Source organism: Myotis myotis, unplaced genomic scaffold (genome assembly GCF_014108235.1).
Source record: "Myotis myotis isolate mMyoMyo1 unplaced genomic scaffold, mMyoMyo1.p scaffold_m19_p_5, whole genome shotgun sequence".
Classification (NCBI taxonomy): Eukaryota; Metazoa; Chordata; class Mammalia; order Chiroptera; family Vespertilionidae; genus Myotis; species Myotis myotis.
The window spans coordinates 101091432-101100176 of NW_023416357.1; the positions used below are offsets into that span (position 1 = coordinate 101091432).

Consider the following 8745-nt stretch of genomic DNA (forward strand, 5'->3'; position numbering starts at 1 on the left):
GGTTGGTCAGCCAGGGATGAATCACAAGAGGGCTCCAGGGCTTGTCCAGCCCATCTCGCTCAGTCCCAATTGGCCAGACCCCAGCAGCAAGCTAACCTACAAGTTGGAGCATCTGCCCCCTGGCGCTCAGTGCATGTCATAGTGAGCAGTTGAGCAGCCTTAGCATATCAGCATATTATGCTTTGATTGGCTGAACAGCTGGCTGGACGACTGGACACTTAGCATATTTGGCTTTTATTATATAGGATTCCTGAGTACATTTTTCTCAATTTGTATTGTAAATAGTTTTTTATTATATTTTTCTAGTTATTGCTCTTATATAGGAAAGTTATTTTTAATTATATATTTGTGAAACTAGCCACTTCACTGAATGTTCTTAATTTTCAGTTCTATTATGTTTTGTGGTTAAAAATTATATCATTTACAAGTACTGGTAATAGTTTTGTTTCATCTTTTCTGCCTATTGCTCCTTTCTTGTTATTTTTTTGAACACATAGCTCTAAGCTTTGTTTTGGTACAAAACATTTTATGATACAGTACAATCCTGAGTCCTAATTAAAAGATAGTAACAGCCCAGCCGGTATGGCTCAGTGATTGAGCATTGACCCATGAACTGGGAGGTCACAGTTCTATTCCCCTGGTCAGGCTCATGCCTGGATTTCAGGCTTGATCCCCAGTAGGGGGCATGCAGGAGGCAGCCAATCAGTGATCCTTACTGATATTTCTATCCTCTCTCCCTCTCTCTGAATTCAATAAAAACATTAAGAATAATTAACAAAAACCAAGACTTAAAGGACCACAGAACAGTTGTCTTTTATCAATTTGTATTTCAAGCCTACAGTACGCATTAACACCAGCCACAAAACTGGCTGCCAATGTTAGTCTCCTATTCCTCCAGAATTACTGACTGGGTCCACCAGTTATTGGCACCAGAGGACTGGCTCTCACACCTAGAGTACTTAAAGGCTGCCATGCAGGGCAGTGATGAGAAGTGTCAGGCCATCTGGTCCTCAAGGCCTGTGGATGGGTGATGCCCTGTTGTAGGGCTGACTGGCAGCCATATCTGAGTCTCCATTAGCTTGGAACACACTTTGTTCCACCCTGGGGATTCCCTGAGATCTCACCCCATTCAATTTGCAGCTCCACCCAAGCTGTCTTGGCTTAGGCTTCAGACTTTGCTAAAATCAAACAAGTTGCAAGTGGTGACAGCATGCCCCAAACCTATCAATAAAAGACCCAGCACTAGCACCAGCCTGCCTTGCTTCACAGCTAAGCCTACCTCCAAACCCAATACAAATAACAAATAGCAGTCATCTGCAGATCCCTATGTAGCTCCTGCCAGGTAGCCCCAGGGAGTGGCTGACTTTGCACCTCCCTGGAGGCCCTAGAGCCAGTGCACTCTGGACAGTTTCAGACCATAGCAGATTACAACTCCACACATTCACAAGTGACACACTCAAGAGGCAGACTCAGTGAGCACCAAAGCCCCACTGAAGCAAGTCCTGCTCCATAGGGGTGTTTCCTGCATAGCAGCTCCCCTACTGTAGTCACAGCTGGTCCTCACAGGCAGTTGGCCTGGAGGTCAATTTCTCCCAGTGATGCCAATAGCAATCAAGGCTCAACTACAAGACTGTGCACACAGCCCACACAGGGGTGCACCTAGAGTGCCCAGCTCAGATGACTGGGGAGGCTGAGCCACTGGGCCCTACAGGACACCTACTACACAAGGCCACTCTCCCAATCCCAGGAGACATAAAGCTCTACCTAATACATAGAAACACAGGGAAGCAGCCAAAATGTGGAGACAAAGAAACATGTAACAAATGAAAGAAATGGAAGCAAGCAAACTACTGGATACAGAATTCAAAACCATAGTTATAAGGTTACTCAAGGATCTTCATGAGACTTTCAAGGCTCTTAGTGAGAATGTCAAAGACATGAAAAAGAACCAGTCCAAAATTAAGCATACACTAACTGAAATAAAGAACAGTTTTCAGGGATTCAACAGTAGAGTAGAGGATTCCAAGAATCAAATCAACGATTTGTATATGAGGGAGCAGAAAGCACCCAATCAGAAGAGCAAAAAAGAAAGAATCCAAAAATATGAAGATAGTGTAAGGAGCCTCTGGACAACTTCAAGCATATCAACATTAGCATTATGGGAGTGCCAGAAGGAAAAGAGAGAGTGCAAGATATTGAAAACCTATTTGAAGAAATCATGACAGAAAACTTCCCCTACCTGGTGAAAGAAATAGATTTAGAAGTTTAGGAAGCACAGAGAGTCCCAAACAAGCAGAACCCAAAGAGGCCCACACCAAGACACAACATAATTAAAATGCTAAGGGCTAAAGACAGAGAATCTTTTTTTTTTTTTTCTTATTGATTTTTTACAGAGATGAAGGGAGAGGGATAGAGAGTTAGAAACATCGATGAGAGAGAAACATCGATCAGCTGCCTCTTGCACACTCCGCACTGGGGATGTGCCCGCAACCAAGGTATATACCCTTGACCGGAATCGAACCTGGGACCCTTGAGTCCGCAGGCCAATGCTCTATCCACTGAGCCAAACCGGTTAGGGCAAGAGAGAATCTTAAAAGCAGCAAGAAAAAGGAGTTAGTTTCCTACAATGGAGTGCCCATACAACTGTCAGCTGATTTCTCAACAGAAACTTTGCAGGCCAAAAGAGAGTGGCAAGAAATATTCAAAGTGAATAATAGTAAGGACCTACAACCAAGATTACTCTACCCAGCAAAGCTCTCATTTAGAATTGACTGTCAGATAAAGTGCTTCACAAACAAGAAAAAGCTAAAGTTCACCACCAAACCAGTATTACATGAAATATTGAAGGGTATTCTTTAAAAAGAGGAAGAGGAAGAAGAGGAGGAGGAGGAAGTGGGGGGAAGGAGAAGAGAGAAAAAAATGTGAACAATAAAATGGCAACTAATACATATCAATCAACAATTGAATCTAAAAATCAAAATAACTGAACAAGAAATCTAATGAACAAAATAAACTAGTGAATAAAATAGAATCAGGCATGGAAGCATGGAACAGACAGATGAATCTCAGAGGGAAGGGAGAGGAGGAGTGGGAAGAGGTTAACTAAAGATCTTACCTATGGATACAGACAGTAGGGTGGTGAAGGCCTGAGACAGGGTGGGAAGTGGGTGGAGGAGGGTAATTGGGGGGGGGGGGGAGACATCTGTAATAGTCTCAATAATAAAGATTTTTTTTAAGTAAATAAATAAACTGAGACCAGAAGGATGAGATGGGGGGAAAAGGGAGGTAGTGAGGGGATTGTTCCAATAGCAAGACACGAGCAGAGAATTTTTAGATAAACATGAATTGCTAAAAGATATATGAAAGAATGTTCAGCCCTACTAGTAATCTAATTGTTATAAATTGAAAGAATAAGATGTCATCATTTTAAGTATATTAAATAAGCATGCTTTGTGTGTGTGTGTGTGTGTATGAATGTTTGGCTTGGCAAAAGAGGAATGATAGTGGCACCCATTCACTGTAACAAGAATGTTTTAAAAAATTACTCCTTGGCTCAGCCAGCATGGCTCAATGGTTGAGCGTCAACCTATGAACCAGGAGGTCATGGTTCGATTCCTAGTCAGGGCACATGTCCAGATTGTGGGCTAGACCTCAGTGTGGGGCGCGCAGGAAGCAGCTGATCCATGATTCCCTCTCATCATTGATGTTTCTATCTGTCTCTCCCACTCCCTACCTCTCTGAAATCAATTAAAAAATATTTTTTTAAATTATTCCTTGACCCAACAATTTATCTCCTATGTGCAAGGGGAAATATCACATTATAATAGTAAAAAAATTAGAAACAACCAAAATGGTTAAACAAATATGGTTGAATATTATAAAGCTAATGAAAACAATGCTTTTCATTGGGTCTTTTTCTCTCCATTCTCACTTGAGCCCACTCCAGTTTCACATTCAACTCCAACACCACTGAACATTTACAGGACATTTCACCCAACAACAGAGGAATACCCATTCTTCTCAAGTTCACATGAAGCATCACCAAGATAGACTACATCTGTACATGAAACACCTTAGCAAATATAAAAGTCATACAATGTATGCTCTCATCACAATGAAATGAAAAATAAGAGTGATAGCCAAAAATATCAAAGTATTTGGAGATTTAACAACACATTTCTAAATAACAAATGGGTCAAATAAGTCTCAAGAGAAATTTTAGAATAAATGCAAATGCAAATTGTCAAAATTTGGGATGCAGTGAAAGCAATGCTTAGAGGGAAATGCAGCATTTAGATGCATATATTAGAAAAAAAGATCTAAAATCAATAATCTAAGTTTCTACTTTAAGATCTACAAAAGAAGAGGAAATTAAATCCAAAGTAAACAGAAGAAAAGACATAATAAAAATTAGAGTAGGGCCCTAGCCAGTTTGGCTCAGTGAATAGAGCGTTAGCCCCAAATTCGATTCCTGTCAAGGGCACATACCTTGGTTGCAGGTTCCCCAGTCCTGGTTAGGGTGCCTGCAAGGGGCAACCAATCAACGTGTCTCTCTCACATTGATGTTTCTCTCTGACTCTCCCTCTCCCTTCCACTCTCTCTAAAAATCGGTGGAAAAATATCCTCAGGTGAGGATTAACGACAACAAAAGAGTAGAAGTCAATGAAATTTAAAACAATCAACAGAGAAAACCAAAATCAAAAGCTGGTTCTTTGGAAAGACCCATACAAGTGATAAACCCCTAGCCAGACTAACAACAAAAGAGAGAAGGCACAAATTACTGCTATGAAAATGAAATGAAAAAGGAGCCATCACTATAAATCCTATGGACATTAAGAGGATAATAGAAGAATATTATGAACAATTCTATGCCCATAAATTTGATAACTGAGATGAAATGGACCAATTCCTTGAAAAGCAATCTACCAAAATTCAAAGAAAAATAATCTGAATAGGCCTATATTACACAGTGTGAATAATTAGTAACCTTCCAAAACAGAAAGCATTGGGCCCAGATAGTTTCACTGCTGAATTCTACAAAAACATTTAAGGAAGAGATTATGCCCATTCTCTACAATCTCTACCAAAAATAGAAACAAAAGGAATACTTCCTAACTCATTCTATGAGACCAGCATTACCCTAATACCAAACCCAAATAAAGCCGTTACAAAAAAAGAAAACTACAGACTAATATCTCTCATAGACATATATGCCCAAATCCTCAAAATACCAGCAAACTGAATCCTACAGTGTATAAAAATAATTATACAGCAGGACCAAATGAAATTTATTCCAGGTATGCAAGATTGGTTTGGCATTTGAAAATCAGTTAATGTAATCCATCACATCAACAGGCTAAATAAGAAAATTATATAATCATATCAGATATAGAAAAATCATTTGGCAAAATCCAACACCCATTCATGATTTAAAACAAAACAGAACAAAAATCATCAAACTAGGAATTGAGGGGAACTTCTTCAACTTGATAAAGAACATATGGTGCCCTGACCGGTTTGGCTCAGTGGATAGAGCATCAGTCTGTGGACTCAAGGGTCCCAGGTTCGATTCCGGTCAAGGGCATGTACCTTGGTTGTGGGCACATCCCCAGTAGGGGGTGTACAGGAGGCAGCTGATTGAGGTTTCTCTCTCATCGATGTTTCTAACTCTCTATCCCTCTCCCTTCCTCTCTGTAAAAAATCAATAAAATATATTTTTTAAAAAAAGAACATATGGTACACAAAAACATACAGCAACATCACAATGGTCAGAAAATAGATTCTTTCCCCCTAAGACCAGGAATAAGAAATAAAATATCCTCTCTCACCACTCCTATTCAACAACACACCAAAATTTCTAGCCAATGCAATAGGACAAGTAAAGGAAATAAAAGGTATACAGATTTGAGAAGGAAGAAATGAAAATGTCTTTGTTTGCAGGCAAGATGACTGTCTATGTGGAAAACCTCAGAATAAAAAAAACAAAAAACAAAAAACAAGACTCCTGGAACTCAAAAAATATAGAAAACTATCAGGATACAAGACCAATCTACAAAAGTCAACTGCTGTCATACGATCCAGCAATTCTACTTCTGGGTATATAGAAGTAAGCAATTGGAGTTTGAAATTTAAAATACAACACTATTTTTGGGATTTGAGAGCTGGGTCAATGGAGGAGTAGAAGGAGTACCAAGAAAAGAGGGAATAACGGTCATGCCAAAAAAGGCCATGGCCAAGTAGAGCCTATTCGTTGCACCAACTGCACCCAATGTGTGCCCAAGGAAGAGGCCACTAAGAAGTTTGTCATTCAAAATATAGTAGAGGCCGCAGCCGTTAGAGACATTTCTGAAGCAAGGGTCTTTGATGCCTATGTGCTTCCCAAGCTGTATGTGAAACTACATTACTGTGTGCGCTGTGCCAGTCACAGCAAGGCAGCCAGGACTCATTCTTGTAAAACCTGGAAGGACGGAACATCCCCACCCCAATTTAGACCTGCTGGTGCTGCCCCATGACCTCCACCAAAGTCTATGTAAGGAGCTAAGTTCTTAAGGACTGAAAAGTTTTCGGGGGGGGGGGGGAGGGCGGAATAAATAGAAATTGTACTTTAAAAATAAAATACAACACTATTTCCATTAGCACTACCTCCCCCCCACCCCCACCCCCCAAAAAAATTTAGGTCTAAATTTAAAAAAATGTATGAAATCTATACAAGGAAAACTTGAAAGCAATGAAAAATATCTAAATTAATGGACAGCTATCCTATGATCATGGATAGGAAGACTCAGTAGTGTTAAGATAACAGTTCTTCCCAAATACTATCTATATGCTGATGTCGCCAAAATGAATATTTCCAATTCCATCCTCTTCCCTGATCCTAAGTCTATATATACCTTTCCTTTTTGGTAGTTCCATTTGGATGTCCAATGGACATCTCAAATTCCAAATGGCCATAACACAAATTGTACCATAATGCAGTATTTTATTTATTCTGTCCATTAATGAGTACAGTTGAGAACATTTACAATATTAATCTAAGAACATTTACAATACTAATCTTTAAAATATTTCAATACCAGGTATTAATAAGAGAGTCAAAATTACTGTCAAAAACTTAAACTTATAATGGCCCTGGCCGGTTGGCTTAGTGGATGGAGCGTTGGTCTGCAGACTGAAGGGTCCCGGGTTCGATTCTGGTCAGGGGCATGTACCTTGGTTGTGGGCGCATCCCCAGTGGGGGGCAGGGGGTGCAGGGGGAAGCTGATCCATGTTTCTCTCTCATAGATGTTTCTGACTCTCTATCCCTCTCCCTTCCTATCTGTAAAAATATCAATAAAATATATTTTTTAAAAAACAAAACTTATAATGAATGTTTGATGTTAGTCTACATACAGTTCAGCTTTTGGTGTAAAATTCTTCAGCTGCAAGAAAGAACATTTGGTTTATTTCACTAGTAGGAATATCTCTTAATGCTGAGATGTCCTCTTTTTGTATTTCTTCTGCTGTTGATTTTTAGCATAGTTATCTATGGTTGTATGAATAGAATTGAGTGGATAGGTACTCACCATGTTTAAGAGTACATACCTGATTACTCTAGGAATGAGAAGGTAGACAGGTAATGCAACTGCCCAATACTTTTGAGACCAGTAGGTTAAGCCTGAAGAGTTTAGCCAAAATTCAGAAATAGAAGCCCACATGAGATATAGTAGGAAACTATCCTATCAAATATAACATAAAAACAACACACAGGCACATACAGAGCCCTTCTGTACCATTATATATGTCTCTTTTAGTAGCTCATAGAGATAAAAGAAACAGCCAATTATTCCTGAGTTTATCTCAAGCTCAGCTGATGGATTCAGGACTCTTATTATTCCCTAGATCTGGAAGGAGGCTCTTCAAAAAACTTCACTTATCAGTAAAGAAATATTGACAGCTCCACTGTTATGATCTTGTTATGATCTTACCTGGGAGAAGCTGTTGCTATCCAGTGTTCACTTTGAGGAACTGGCCAAAGATTCCCTTTATTATAAGGTTTGGAAAGTCTTGGAAATACAGGTAGTTCCTGAGCAAATGAGGAACAGAGGTTCATGGCCTCAGCCCTCTGTGCAGGAAGGATGTTTGGGGAAATTAGAGATGAGTATTTACTGTAGCTTCCATGTCTGTTGGACCAAATTACCTGAGAACCTCATTAGAGATAAGCAAAAAGAACTGTCCCACCTACTCACTGGTCGCTGGGGACTCAACAATGATCATGAAGTATATTATCAAGGCCTAAGTCAGAACTTGGAGATAAAGCAATCTAGGTAGAGACAGGTCCCAGAGAAAATTTCCAAGACCTCATTGAATCATCTTGTGGATCTAGGCTTATGTTTATAGATTTTAAAATTCCATTGTTTTTTTAAATTAAATCTTTGTTGTTCAGATTATTACAGTTGTTCCTCTTTTGTCCCCACCATAGCTCCCCCTCCACCCGGTTCCCACCCCACCTTCCGCCCTCACCCCCCCCCCCCGCAATGTCCTCATCCATAGCTGCACGATTTTTGTCCAGTCTCTTCCCACATCCCCCACACCCCTTCCCCACCCCCAAGAATAGTCAGTCCACTCCCTTTCTATGCCCCTCATTCTATTATAACCACCAGTTTATTCTGTTCATCAGATTATTTATTCACTTGATTTTTAGATTCACTTATTGATAGATGTGTATTTGTTGTTCATAATTTGTATCTTCTTCTTCTTCTTCTTCTT

At 39.8% G+C, this 8745-nt stretch overlaps 2 pseudogenes; one reads left to right on the forward strand and one right to left on the reverse strand.

Annotated features, from left to right (window-relative positions):
- The first annotated feature begins 5281 nt into the window (after positions 1–5281).
- On the forward strand, positions 5282–6665 carry LOC118656566 (annotated as a pseudogene).
- A 727-nt stretch (positions 6666–7392) lies between these two features.
- Positions 7393–8157, reverse strand: LOC118656568 (annotated as a pseudogene).
- Positions 8158–8745: the final 588 nt, after the last annotated feature.